The sequence below is a fragment of the Vidua macroura genome, chromosome 8 (genome assembly GCF_024509145.1).
Source record: "Vidua macroura isolate BioBank_ID:100142 chromosome 8, ASM2450914v1, whole genome shotgun sequence".
In the NCBI taxonomy this organism is placed as follows: domain Eukaryota; kingdom Metazoa; phylum Chordata; class Aves; order Passeriformes; family Viduidae; genus Vidua; species Vidua macroura.
In genome coordinates, this window is record NC_071578.1 from 28,690,351 (window position 1) to 28,705,348 (window position 14,998).

General features: G+C 43.4%; 1 protein-coding gene across 1 annotated transcript in view; it reads left to right on the forward strand.

The window, feature by feature from the left end:
- Positions 1-1,797: 1,797 nt before the first annotated feature.
- PHYHIPL (phytanoyl-CoA 2-hydroxylase interacting protein like) overlaps positions 1,798-14,998 on the forward strand; it is a 127,042-nt gene continuing 113,841 nt past the window's right edge. The window contains exon 1 of the mRNA XM_053983534.1: positions 1,798-1,883. The gene's annotated coding sequence lies outside the window, so the exon portion shown is untranslated. The remainder of the gene's footprint in view (positions 1,884-14,998) is intronic.

Below are 14,998 nucleotides of genomic sequence, written 5' to 3' on the forward strand. Positions count from 1 at the left end.
AACCAATTATTTCGTGTGTTTCATGCTCAAGCATGGAAGGGCAACACACTAAAACAGTATAAATATTCAGATCTTCCTTTTCCCACAAAAGCTGTTTCTTGCTATGTTGCTTTGGTGCAAGTAGAATTCTTTCATTCCTGGTAAATAAAGAGGACTGCCCCAAATTTGTCAAAACAAATGTTATGGTTTATCTCCTGGCAGCTACTCAAGTCTCCATAAAACTAGTTTTACTCCATGGAGACCCATAACTGAACCCAATAGTGGCATATGCTTTCTTAGTGGTTTATTTTCCTTTTGCAGCATTCACAACTCTCATTATGTAACAATCCTAATGAAGAATTGAACCAGCATGATTTCTTATTATTTGGAAGTGTAATATTGCTCTGTTATAAACAAAGTGAGGAGCTGGATGGTCAAAGGTTAGCATGAACATCTATTAGAAAAACTGTGGATGACAGTCTCCATATTTGACTTTGGGAAGAGTTGCTGCAACAGGTCTTTAAGAGAAAACATTGCAAACCTTTGCTTTGCCATTGCTTATTAGTTGGAGTGGTAATGCATAATGGTTAGGGGAGGAAATTGGCTGTGAGGTTCACCTTTTAAGAAATATCACCAAATCACTGCTCTGAAGAGGGAGGCAATGTTTTATTAATGTTCTTAATATCTCTTCATTAACTATTAAGACTATATTATATAAACGTGGGTTCATTCACCTACTGAGAAAGTGCTTGAAAGTTTTCAATTAGAGATGACAACAAAAATCCCCACTTTTCATTTTCAGTGATAGGCCACTTTCAGTGGGGTTTGGAATGGACAGCTTCTCTTCTAGGTCTAATCTAAGTCTAATCTTACTTTAAGTGCAGATAAAGTCAGAATCTGTTTCAATCCACTTCTGAATATTTGTCATATAAATTACATGACATCATACCTTGGATTTCCCCAAGGAGATACTTAGGTTGTAGTCAAGTCATGCTTTGATTTCTGTCCCTGTGGGTTGGCTAGATGGGGTTTCACTCCTGTTACTGGAGGTTTTTGGATCACTAAGCCTATTCTCCACCTTTTCCATGGCCTGGTTGGCTGGTTTACCTTCCCTCTCACTATTCCCCTTTGCAGGGCTTCCAGGTAATCCACTGCTGTCCCAGCCCCAAGCTGGGTGTCTCACAGGACAGGGTTTGTGGCTGGGATTTGGGTGTCCCACAGGACAGGGTGTGTGACTGGGATTTGGGTGTCCCACAGGACAGGGTTTATTGCTGGGATTTGGGTGTCTCAGGGGACACTGCTCACAGAGGGTTTGTTGCTGTGGTTGGTACGATGTGGCCAAGCTGTGTTAGGCCACCTCTGGCCAAAAGTCAGTTGCCTTCCTCAGCAGGGCTGTGCCACATTGGGTGACAGCTGGTGGGTGGCGATAAGAACGGGGGCCTGCCTCACTCTGTACTGTCACAGGAGAAATGGATTCCACCTGGGGAAAATTGACTTCATTTCTTGACAATGAAAATACCTTTGGGTGGTGAGGAACAAAGGGAAATGAACCCTGTTGCCGCCTGTTCCTTCGCCCTCAGCCTCCCTTTGCCCCCCACTCCTGGTGCCCAGCAGCGTTTTCCCGCCTGAGCCCCTGGCAGCCGGAACCGGCCGGAACCAGCCGTGACCCACCTGAGGCAGCCCCGCGCTCCCCTCACGCCGACCCTCGGCCCCAGTGCTGCCCCGGGAGCTGCTGCTGCCCCAGATCCCACCTTGGCCTGTCCGAGGTGTGTTCCGAAGCGGCCCTGGGCAGCTCGGACGTGGGAGACGCTGCCAGTGGCCAGGGGTCGCCTTCAGCACAGAGAGAGGACACCTGGGGCTGCCGCTCCCCTCACACCTCAGGCCGGGGAGCTGAGCGCACACAGGTGAGGATGTCCCAGCTGCCATCTGGGAGTCGAGGTGCACCTGGAAGGGCTCCTGGGAGCTACTCAGGTTGGGGTCATTTCGGTGATGAGTTGCCCCCACCCCCTTCCTTTCCTGGGCAGGATGGGGTTCCTCAGCATGTGGTTTGGGGTTGTGGACAGTGTGGGGAGCAGCTGTCTCCATTGCTGCAAGCTGCTGCCTGAGTCACCTGGAGAAGGAGAGTGTTGGCCCTGGTGAGCAAAGCAAAGCAGGAGGAGCAGTGCACTCAGAGCACCCACAAAGGTAAGTCCACTCTTAAAATTGTGTAGAAGAAACAGGCAGATTATGAACCTGTGTGTCATCAGGCGTCGTGGTCCCTCTGAGCTGTCTGTTGTATCCATGATGAGGTGTTTCATATCAGGGGTTTGGGTCTGCTGTTCCTCAGCAATATGCTGGGTCATCCTGAAAGCCTTTAGTGTGTGACCACAAAGGGACTGGAGAGGATATTTAAGTCACCAAATACTTGATTTTCCTTGCTTTAAAATGCTTCTTTGTGGCCAGGTGTATTTTGAATTGCATATCTGGCCTCATCTAAGGCTTGGCTTGTTTGTGTAAGTGCAAATTCATTAAATCCAAGAGCACCCTGAGGAGGGTCCCCTGCACTGGTGCATGCTCAGTCTCCAGCTCTGGGTGCTGCCTGGGCAGAGGCAGGGTGTGTTTGTGTAGGGTATTCTGTAGTTTGAAATTACATTCCAGTGCAATAATTTGTGTGATGAATTTAGGGCTTGGCTTTGGGAGAGAATCATGTGTTGTTCACACAGGTCAAAAGTCATCCAAATCATAGTGTAAAAAAAATGCTTTTGTAAGAAATAGTGTTATATTTAATATATTTAATAGTGTTATATTTAAGACTTGTTATATTTATATAACACTATTTATATATTTAATATATTTAGTTATTTGGTAGCTGTATAAATCTGACCTTCCATCTTTATCCCTTAATCTGTGCTGATTTGTTATGTTCACGTGAATACAAAAAATAATAAAAAAGTTCGTTATTTAAATTGACACCACTTTAAAACGTCTGATAAAGGAATTGCTTTCTATTTAGTCAGCGATATTTTTGCGAGGCATGGGAGGCAAGGCAATAGCAGATGGCAGAAATTTCCAGCAACACGCAGTGTGAGATGCACACCGAGCTTTCCCAGCTCCCCTGCCGCGGCAGCAGATGGAGGGGTTGGCGAGGCGGGAGGACGCTGCCTTTGTTGCTGCTGCGAGAGCCGGGCTCCACCGGTGAGCCGCGCTGGCAGAGCTGAGCGCGCCGGGGCAGCCAGGGCTGAGGGAAAGGTGACAAATGCCAAGAGAGGGGATGCCAGAAGCGCCGCAAATATGTAGCCAAACTCGTAATGATGCTTTGAGGTTTTCCTCTCTCTAGACCTTTTATGGCTTTTTCCAAGGCAAGAAATCAGAATTGTGGCTTTCCCCCAGCCTGTGCTTGAGTGCAAACACTCACACAGAGGTGGCATTTCTGCATTTTGTAAACCTCTGCAAAACATTCAGAATCTTTACAGCCTGTGTTTTCTGAGACAAAACTAACTTAAATATAGGAGAGCTCATCAGTCAGTTAACTGCTGTCTCCTGCACTTGCCATCAAGTGTTTAAAATAATGTCTAATTGTGCTAGAAAAGGAACACACTTTCTTCTGTTACAACTTTGATTTTTCAGAGCTGGCAGAATATTTTATGGAAGCTTATAGGTTAGTTGTTATTTTACACCATGCATTGTGTTTTCTTGCAATCTATTTTCATTCAACCCATCCAAAATAAGATTTTACTGCTCTTTTTAAGTGATATTTGTAGAACTGATACTCGAAATCGCCATTCCAATGGTCAGATTAGCATGTGCAAATCTCTGCTCTTTAGGTTTGTGCTGATGAGGTTGTTTATTTTAGGGACTTCACATTTGCTCGGGTATGGCGCAATGAGAAGTGCACATCCACTGTGCTGTTGAACTGGTCTATGGGAGGTTAAAAAGCTCCTGGAGTCAAAGAGGAGTGCAAGGAGAGTTGCAGCTCGTATTTAGGTCAGAAGCAATAAAAGAAACCTCCCTGAATGCTACTGATTAATCATTAAAGTGAAAGATTTCTTTCTTCCTTTGCATGTAAAGCTACAGTATGTTAAAATTGCACTTGGTGAGTTAGTACAACACACTTAGATCTAGCTGAAGCTTTGTCTGAGGACAGTGACCTGTGAATTGTATTTTTAAATCTGTCACTGAGCTTTCAGGTAGCCAGGGGCACTGTCTGGGCTCGTCAGGAGTTATGAAGCAGCTGTATTTTATGAGAGTCTGGAAACTGCCGGTAAGAGCCTCACAAACAACATCCTTTGGCCAAATTGATAAACTTCATTAGGTCAATATAACTACACATACTGAAGAATTTTAAATGTACTTTTACAAGACTTCATAAAAACATCACATGCCTACAGGCTCCACAACCATTAAAGACTGGGGAAAATCATCTTGTGCTTATTAAATTTTCTTTCGTCTTCTGAATTAGGTAGCTGAAGTAGGTCAGTGTTGTTGAGTATTACTCTCTTACTTTTTAACCAAAGAGAAATAAAACATTTTCACAGTTTAGAAATTTCTGTACTGAATAACTCTGCATTTTATATGGCTTGTGAAATTTCAGTAACAGCTGCTTCATTTTTCATGTTTGAGCACATGATTTCTGGAACTTTGGGAAGGCTGATAAAGGCTTGAGGTTAGGGAGCCAATGACTAACGTTTTATTTCTGTGAATGTTGTATTGTGTTCTAAATAACTTTAGCTCTGGTCACAGAGACAAATCACAGGGAGTTGTTGGTGAGTATATTTATCCCTGCTCTTCTCAGTGGTGAATATTGAATCAAATGACGTATGGGAGATGGGAGATTTCTCACCTGTTGTTTGTACAAAAGCTTAAGGTAGATTAAGTGTTTTGATAAAAGCTGATTGTGAGAGTTAATGAAAGTGTGTGAAGGCTTTGTTTTCGTTATGTCTTAAACCACTGAAAGGTATTGTTTGCACGCACGTGGGATTTTAACACAGGTTTCTACAATGTGCTACTTTTAGACTTGTTTTAAAATGAAAGATTAGCAGGCCATTCATCTTTAGAAGACCTGAATTTGCAAAGAGGAAGATCTTCCTGACAATACATGACAAATGTATTTGTGCTCCCAAGCAGTACAAAGAGGAGAGATAAAACTTTTATAAATGAAGTGTACTGCACAAATATGCATTATTTGATATAAATTAATTTTATTTTTGGTACATAGAACTGTATATAGAAAAAAAACCCAAATTTTTAAAACCCTGCTTGGTGGAAGCAGGCAGTGGCATACCTGGGAACAGCTGCACTGGGGTAGGTCAAGGTCCAGGACTGTGCTGCCAAGAGCCATGAATATCCCCTAGGATTTCCTCTTGGCTCCAGCAGATTAATCAGAGGCTTCCACACAACAAGATCAGCTTTTATTTTGATAGTTATGTCGAGAACATGGCAAAAAGATCTGCCATTTGATTTTCTAAATGTCTTTTTTTATTCTGAGTGCATGTGAGGTGAACACAGTCTGGGTGTCTGCCTGGGGCAATCCAATGACCCTTTTTTTGGGTGTCCATCCCTCTCTGCCTCTTTTACAGGCACGGGCAAATTGCCATTGCTGCTGCAACTGCAATGTAGCTTCTTCCAGCTCTTGGCTTAGTGGGGCTTGGGGTCTATGGTCTGGGGGCTTTTTTCTTTTTATGTTTAAAAAAGTTAACCCCATTTGTTGTTCTCCCCTAGCATTGCTTGAGTAAAAGACATGGGTGAAAATGGTATGTGGGGAAGCAATGTTATCAACATGTATTTGTGTTGCCCACACAGTAAAAAATAGGTGAAACAAATGGTTCAGTGGCTCAGGGCATGCTCCTTCCTTGATGGTACAACATTCTATGCTTGAGTGATGCTCTCATGGTACAATGCTGGGAAAATTATGGGTTTTTCTTTTATTTATTTATTTTTTTTTAAATAAGAAAAGTGTTGGAACAGTAGAAGTTTCCTTTAAAGTTCTCGAAGAAATTTCCAGAGCTTCCCCTTTCCAACAATTGCTGCCCTTGATTTACTGTTGACCCTGTGGGATGAAGTCATCAGGAGAAAGTTCTTGTTTTCTTGTATCTTTTTTCCTATACAGCCTTGTTGCTTTATTAAATTCACCAGGGTAGACATGTGTTTTAAGTCTGATGACTTGTATTATGTTAGGAAATCCTCCCACAGCACAGACCTTTCTAAACATTGTTTGTTGACTTACGGGAACAAGATCATTCCTGTTGCTGGGGCTGACATTTGTGTGTGGCAGCCACATGCTCTGGGAGACAGGGACAGCTTGGTCCCTTTCCTGTTTGCAGAGTGAAACGAGCAACAACAACAAAATAACAATGCTGTCATCTGAGAGGGGCTTTTCTGTGTTCAGATGCATGACAAGGCAGCTCTGAAGAGGCAGCACTTCTATTAAAAAGAGGTGTTTGCAGCTGGGAGGCTCCTGAGAGCCTTGCACACAAGCATTTGGGGGTGGGCAGCATGTCTGTATCCATCTGCCTGCCTGAAAGAATAGGGGCAGGAGCATCTGACTGAAAATCAAACAGGCACTCACTTCCTCTCATCCTAATCCACATCCACAAAAAGGAAGGGAAAACTTAGGCAGGGGGTGAGGGGAGTATTTGGCATCTCCTCAAGGTATGCAATAATCCCAAATGTGGTGTGAGAGCACTTCACGATCGCACGCTGGCACTCGCTCCCGGTGGTTGCTGCCAGTTTCCCTCCCACGCGTGCTCAGTCTCAGAGGTAAAGTGAGTCTGGATGCTGGGCAGTTAATCAACTGCAGGAAAATTAACATTTTGGAGACCGTTCTTCTGTTGTGAGGTGCTTGGTGTTTAATAAAACACAGCATGCTGCCACGTATTGCATACTTGCAGGACCCTGCTGGCTGCCTGCTCTGTTGGCTTTTGGTTTTGGCTGGGGTTTAGCATTTCTCCGTGTTGAATTTCTCCTGTTGCCATTGCTGAGGGGAGGATGGGCTGTGCTGGTGAAGGCAGATGAAGTCTGGCCCCGCCTGCTCTGGTTTTTCTCCAGAGCTGCAAACCCTCAATGGAGGAGCATCCCGTTGTCCCTTGGTACCTGTGAGCAACTGGGAGAAAGGCTGGCCATGTGGTGGCCTTGTGAGGCTGTTGTGGGCAGAGGATGCTGGAGAGGTTACCCCATTAGCTAAGGGTGCTGATGTGATGAAACAGGTGATGTGGTGATGAAACAGGTGTTTCTTCTTATGCTGTCTGTGCAAATGGGAGGTCCTGAAAGTTTTGCTAACAATGGCTACAAGCTTGCAGGTGTGGAGGCAACATGCCCTCCTGTGGCAGATTCCCTCCTTGAGGACAAGGATCCCTGTATGGAGAGGGGTCCCAAAAAGTGCCTGACCTCAGTGGCAGGGTCATTCCCATGAGGGCAGAGCTGTGGACAAACCAGGCCAGCTGCGGAGAAGAGAGTAAAGGAGCCCTGCATATCAATTTAGCACCTGACAGGACCCTGGCAACCTGGGTAAAAGCCAACCCGTCCCTAAAAAACCTTGGAGTCATTCTTTTGTTGTGATGAAATACATTTAAAAAAAATGCTCTGAAAAATAACTCCATTAAGATTCACATGCAGTGTTTTGCCCTTTGCTGCCTAGATTTTGGGTAACAGTAGTGGTGTCTCCTTCCAGCAAGGGTGATTTAGGGAGTGGTGTGTAAGTGATGCATGTAAATTCCACATCAGCAGTTATTGGCCTTTGGATGTGGCTGCCCAGTGTGGCCCAATACAGGGACCCCGTGCTCTGGCCCAGCTCACGTGTTTTGCTCTGGAAAGGCTCAGCTTTCTCTGTCCCACTGGCCAATACATGTGTACAGCTGTTGTGCTTTTTTCCCTTGAGCTTTAGCTTTGGTTCACTTTTATAACTTCAGTAACTGTATGGAAAAAGATAAAGAGTAGAATGTGTGTCCTATGATACAGTATTGAAAAGAGACTCCAAGTGATGCACCCTGACTCTTATGAAGGATTTTTCATGTTGGCTTTGCTCAGATAGAAGTATCAATTACTTCACATTTTTCTAAGTCATTTAAATGCTCTTGTCTTTCAGCCCCATGTCATTTGAAAAATGTACCAGTAATCTTGTTTGCTCATTTACAGCTTCTTACAGGGTTTGGCAGCTCTGCCAGCCTTCCCTGACTCAGGCTCTGATCTCTGTCTTGGTAAAACACCCACAAGCTTGGCATTGGAAATATGTAATGGACTGAAATTGCTCTTGTGAAAGGGTTTTGTTTTGTTTTTTTAATGTGGAATGACTTTAGGAACATAAGGAGAAAACATTCACGTAGCATATAAAAATCAGTGACCTTCACCTTCAGAAGGGTTCTTTCTGTGCACTCTGGGGAACAACTGGAGAAGTTCCTGCCAGCCCAAAGAGCTGGTTGATGTTGAGCAGTTGGGACAGTGTGGCAGTGCATTGTGCTCTGGGGTTATGCTCACAGACCAGAAAAGGAAGCCATAGTTTGGGAAACAGCAGACACATGTGGCTGGAAGAGGAATGCAACATTAGGCTGGTCCAGAAAAAACTGAGGTAAGGATTTAGAGGGGTAATTTTGCAAAAGGAAATCACTCTCCTCCCACCCATCATACACAGACAGGCAGAGGCAGCGAAGGGTGGCCAGACAGACACAGAGGAGGGGGGGGATGTTTTGTACTGACACAGCAACAGCATTGTCTGGAGAGCAGCAGAGACTTTGTTACTGTTTCAAAATAAACAGAGGACTTTGGACACAGGAGAAAAACCAGCAGCACCTCAAGAGCACATTGAGCCCTGCGTCAGCAGAGCTGCACTCTCCCACCACAGCAAGAGCAAAGCTTTACCCCATTTTCAATGAGAACTGTGAGGAGTAACTCTGGTTTCTGGCACTGGTTTTCTGGCTAGGCAAGAGAGGAGCCTCTGGAGTTTGAGCTACTGCCCATCTGAGTTTCTTCAGCCCCTGGGGGCCACTTGCCTTTCCAGACAAAAGCGTCATGATGCTTTTGAGGATGGACAGCACATAACCTCTTGCTCCTGTGCTCTAGAAGAAAAACCACTATGAAGTCTGTATGGTTATTCCCAGCTCTAAGGGACAAATGAAAAATATGAGTGGGAAAAATTTTAACCTTTTCTCACCAATGAAACTGGTCCCAGTATGCAACTGCTTTTGTTAGGGAGCCAATGCAATTTCAACACTAATGCTTTGTTTTATTAGGGTTTATTTAATCTTAATATTTGTCTTAGGTGCCTCTCTAAAGTGCTGCCAGTAAATCTGATGATTTTGCAGCTGCTGAGAGGTACAGGATCTTGAGAGTGTTCCTATAAGTTCAGCAGGGCTGCTCCTGCCTTGGTAAAATGCTCTGTCATGCTATTCCTTACCAGTGCTGGTCTGTGATAGCTTTCCTGGTGTCAGGTGCTGATATTTGTTGATGTTTGACCTTTCTCAAAGCAGGGCTTCTTTCTGAGTCCACCTGCTGCTTTGCTTAGTGCAAAAATGTAAATTTTGCACTGTGGCTCCCTTGTGCGTGAGCTCTTCTCTCTGCCTCTGTTCTTCAGCAGACCAGGACTGGCCAGGGTCTGTTAGACTATTGATTTTTTTGTTTCGTTTTGTTTTTAAATTATTTTTCCATCACAAGGCTGCAGGCACAGCATTGCTTGGTATTGATTTCTGACAAAATAACAAAGGGTGTGGAGGTGTTATGTTTGCAGAGCCAGCCCAGTCCCAGGGGACAGCTGGACCTCTGCACATCTGTGTCCCCCTCCTGCCAGAGGGGAAAACACAGCGGATGAGGACGGATGTGAGAGGGGAAAGGCAGCACCCATTGAGGAGCTGATAAAAACATGCCCTTGAATTTGTCAGTTGGGCTCTCTTGACCTCTAACTGTGGATACCTGGAGTTTCCAGAATCTGAGAAAACCTTTACCATTTCTCACTTTGCTCCAAAAAAATAAGCTCCTGCCTCAGTACTCAATAGTGGCTGCATTTGTTTGGCACTTAAATAAAGAGAAAGCAGAAGTGACTTGCACATCATAAAGCAGGTTGTTTTCAAAGAACCTGACCCCACTGTCTAGGGTTTGCAAATGTCTGCTCTCCTTTGATCATTTTATCCCATCTATCGAAAGCTGCAGTTGCACTTCCAATATTTGTCTGCCTGAATAATTTCTAATGGGGCCAGGACCCTTGCAGCTAGGATTTGTGCTCAGGCTACAGTGCTGTGTGATTCTACTGTCCACATTTGTGTTGGAGATTACCACAGCTTGGCAAAGCATTTGATCTACATCTGGACATGACATTTAATATTTCAGTGCTGGTTTTGCAGCCTATTGACATACATAGACCACAACTTTGACGTGGGATTTTAACTGACTCAGAGTGGAGAAAATCTGAGAGCTCAGTCCTCTGAGCTCTCTGAAATGTTCTCAATTCCAGCTGCATCCTTGGGCTGTAAATGTAAGTCATGGTTCACTGACAGTGCAGCAGCAAGGACCAAAACCTACAGGCTATTTTGCTTAGAGCAAGTGACAGAGGTGCAGGCAAGAGCTTGCCAGTGGCTTCTGTGTTCCCAGAAAATCTAAAATTTTGGTCTTGGGATGAGATGTGGTGGACAGCTACATCAAAAGGAAAATACTTTCCCTGCTGTTTTTTGTTCCTCCTTTCCTTATGCCCTCCCAACGTGCCTTCCAAGCTGATGTGTTGCAGCAGTGCAGGGCAGAGGTTTGGTTACAGGACTTGGGTGTTTTGTTAAGGCACAGAGGCTGCCAGGGACCACATGGCTGCGGTTCACCTGGGAGGGGGGCAAATCCTCCAGTGCTCTTTAAATCCTCTGGTGCAACAGATCTCCTACCAGCATTTACAGATTGAAGGAAGATTAAAATCTGGGACCAATTCAAGCATTTATTAAAGTCCTTTGAGCAAAAGGTAAATATGTTCTTAAAATCCTGTTGCGACAATTCAGGGTGCCCATATAATAAAAGGCAAATTACTTTCCCAGGTTCCAGAGAACCTCCATGTGTATGAAAAGACCTCCAGCTCATATATTTTTAATACATCTCAGATGCCACTTATACCACTCTTTTCCCCACCTTCCTGGTGGCCTTCTGACAAGGTGAAGTTACCTGAAAAGAGATGAGATAAAGTGTGCAACTAATGAATATAAGGATAGTTTGGGTTTTTTCTTTGTAAAGCAGGAAATTAAAAGAAGTAAACTGTTCTCAGTTCTTCTGCTTAGGTGTGAAATTTGCCAGACAGCTTTCAAGACACTTAATTCCCAGGAAGAAGTGGGATTTGCCTCCATAGTAATGAAGTCACTCTTTTTAGAAGATTTTGGGGATAAAAGATAAGAGGGTTTTCTCATTCAAGCCTGGATTTCCATTGCTTTATCATCCTTATCATAGAGAGGCAACAGAATAAAATTTAATGTAATAAGTCAGTGCATTTAATAAGCAAACAAAGGTTTTATATTGAAAAAAACTAATCTTAAAAATGAAAATAAACCACCCTCAGTAAATCCAAGAATTTAGGCTTGAGTTTTTTTCTTCCCTTCATCTCAGTTTGATCTTCCTGATGTTCATTCCCAAAACTGTTTGGTCAGTGCATGTTTGGAGAATGACAACTTGACTAAACCATTGATATGAAATTTCAGCATTCGAGTATTTTACTGCAATTTACAAAATAATTTCGAGCTAACAGACATTGCAGAAATGTGAGTGGTGGTTTGTGGTTTTTAGCTTTTTAATGGACACTTTTCAAACAGGCATGCATGCAAACTTATATTGTTTTGAAATTTAAGTGAAACAAAACATGGGAATTTGGGCACATAGAACCCTTTCTCTGCTTAAAATCCGTATCAAGTGTCACTTCAGGAGCTGGGCATGGACTCTCACTAGGCAGATTTTTTTCCTGAGGAGCAGTATTATCAAGATATTTGTGTTTGCCTTTCAATCTGAGCCACTTAAAGAGCTGCTTGATTAATTGTGACTTCTTGTTCCTTGCACAACTGTTTTAAAGATTGGAGGGCTTATAAAGGTACACAAAGTTCTGATGGGTTTTTCTCATCCATAGAATAAGGTTATGAGGGACTTAAATCCAGTTACACATACCTCAGTGGCGACTTTTTTGGAGCTGCACTTGCTGCAGGTGCATTTGCTGAGCTTTCCACCTTAGCCCTGAGCAGCAGCAGCAGGAATTTACTAGCAACTAAATTTACTTGCTTACAAAGCAAATATGCTGTGGAGCCCCTGCATCCAATGTGGTAGCACTGTAACTGTGTCACTGCACATGAGCTGTGGTCCAGGACCGAGTGCAGACCCATTGCTGAGAACAAGTGTAGTGGTGTTTGTGAAGTCTCAGAGCAAATCTGAAGCCTGAGATGTTTTTTAACTTGAGATTTTTGTGAATTGTGCACTGCAGTAATGTGTTAATTTCACAGCTTCTGAAAACATTTACAGTTAACAATGAAAACATGTTGGTCTTTGAGGGATACTTGATGCACTACCAGAAACTGTCAAGGATGTCAAGGATAGAACAAATTCCTATGTTATCAGCCAGGAGAGTTTTATTGTCATTCATAATAGAGCTGAGAGTGCAAAACACTGTGTTTCATCAGGGCTTTGGTATTAGCCTCTTTAGTGCATTTTGCTTCCCTTGAAATACTCTGAATAATTGAAATTGTATGAGCTTTGCAAAAAGGAAAATAACTACACAAAAAACCTGTGTGAATATTGTACAAACATTTTCATGCTCAAAAAAATTATTTCTGATCTATTTGGTTTTTATCCAGTTTCCCCCATATGTTGGACCTGGTGCCACATTCCTGCGTGCACTAGGAATGAAATATATCCCGAGGATAAGGAATGAGCTATTTACAGATGTCTTAATAGCAATTGTTTCTCAGTTTTTATGAAAACCCATTCAAAGTATATTGTTAATAAAAGTTTGGAACACTCTAAAGGTTTCCATACAGTATTTAAACATTCAGAGAGACAAGTGGGTGAAATTAATCTGGTCATCAAAGGCAAGCTTGCCAAGGTGCAATTCTCTCAGTGGAGGGAGTTGATTGCCACGGCATTGGTGACGGCCATGGCCCTGATGTGGAAGGAGACAGGAGGATGTTGCTTTGCCTTCCTCATCCTCACTAGTGAGGTTACTGGGGAAAACCGTCCCAGAGTGAACCTGGCTTTTGTGATTGTCTCCTCAGGCAGCTGTGGGAACTGATGAAGTTTTGCAGCCCAGTCAGGTGATGTACTGCCCTTTACAGACAGGCTCATTGGCTGAAATATGGAAACTGGCCCAAAGTCCTCGGTGGCTTTGGACTCTGTGGGGAGGGCACAGCACTGGTGCGTTTGAGAGTGCTCCAGACTGGTGGTTTCCAGCAAAGATGAGAATGGAAAGTCCAATAGGGGACTCAGTAGGGGCTGCAGCTCCTACCATTCTGCCAGTGTGCTGTGAATTGGTGTCAAAGGCTTTGGAGCATAGGCTGGGAACACAAAATCCATCATCAAGGGCAGAATTGTATAATTTCTTCACCCAGGAGAAATTTTTGTGTTAAAAGTATGGTAAAGCCCTAAAGCTCAAATAGAGTTTAGGCCAGCATAAGCCTTTCTCATAACCATAGAAAATGCAGTTTAAAGTTGGGAGGGGCAAACATTGTCTTCATTTCCCATGTATCTGTTTCTATATTTCCCCATTTTCTTCTAGTTAGAGAATAAAGTCCCAAAATTATGAAAATATTTTTCCCACCTTTTCTTTCTGCTGTGATTGCAAAACAAACGTTCTGCAACTTTGACAGGAAAACCTGTTTTCATGGACTTCCCAATCTGTACCCAGCTCAGGCACAGACTCGGCTGTAGTTCAGCAATAAACCAGTCTCCAGATGTTTGGGGCTTGTACTAATAGCTGAGTTCACCCATTTGTTCTCCAGTGATTTGCCTTTTGGCTGCTGAGTGTTTGTGACAGACAGCTGAGTACTGGCAGCCTGAGAACTGACTGCGAGGTCAATGACAGCTGTGTGGGCTCAGACTCAGAGATCCATTTGTCAGAGATATGTACACGTGTGCTAGGGAAGGTGTTGGATCTTGCGTACATGAAGCAGGAAATAACACTAGCTGGTGACCGTGGACACAGAAATCCTTTTAAATAAGGCAACTGTAGCCAACCAGTTTCTGAGTTACTTGGCTGTAGCATCCCCTGTGCACTGCAGTGTAATTTGCTCTCTGGTGTCACAGCCAGATTGTCTTTGCTGTCATTGTTTTTGAAGACTGACAGAGTTCCAGTCAGATTCCCTGTTTCCTAGGCACCGTAGTGCAGGCAAGGTCCCACACAAACCTTGCTTCATTAGCTCTGCGTTCTCGAGGTCTTTCTGTCATTTTCAGCAGCTCCTTGGGTTTTTAGCACCATGTCTACTTGAAAAGGAAAGCTTCTCCCAACCTGGCTATTCAGTTCCCTTATACAGAATCTGAAGGGCCTACACTTTTTCTAAAGCTCTGTAGTCTGCTTTGTATCAATTTAACTGCATTTCAGAGCAAGCCAACTTAATTAATGGTTTCCCTCAGGATCTCAAACAGCAGTGTTTCAGCTTTCTTACTGAAATCCATAAACATTAAATTATCTCCAATTCATTTCTTCAGTCTGTAGCTTGTCCAGTTTCTTAAAAAATAGAATCAAGATTGTTTGCCAATATTTTCATTTAATATTTAATGAACATTTGTTGTTTTATTGTAAAGACATGAGTCACCTTGACCTTGTTTTCAATTAGCATTTCATGTTCAGATCTAAATTTGCCTCATCATCCGTTGAAAATCCAATTTTCATGTGAGACTTTGGAAATTTTAATTCCAAATTGACAAAGAACTGGTTTTTCTCCTCCCTTACAGACAGCTCTCTGTCAAGGAGCCTACTAAGCAGGGAAGGGTCGCCCTTAGACTCCTTAAAAATAATGATTTGCTGCTGAAAAATATTCCACACCGATTTCCCTCTCTGCTGTTGCTATGCCAGCAGCTTCCTAGATCAGGGAGGCCTCACCTTCTCTTTTTTTTT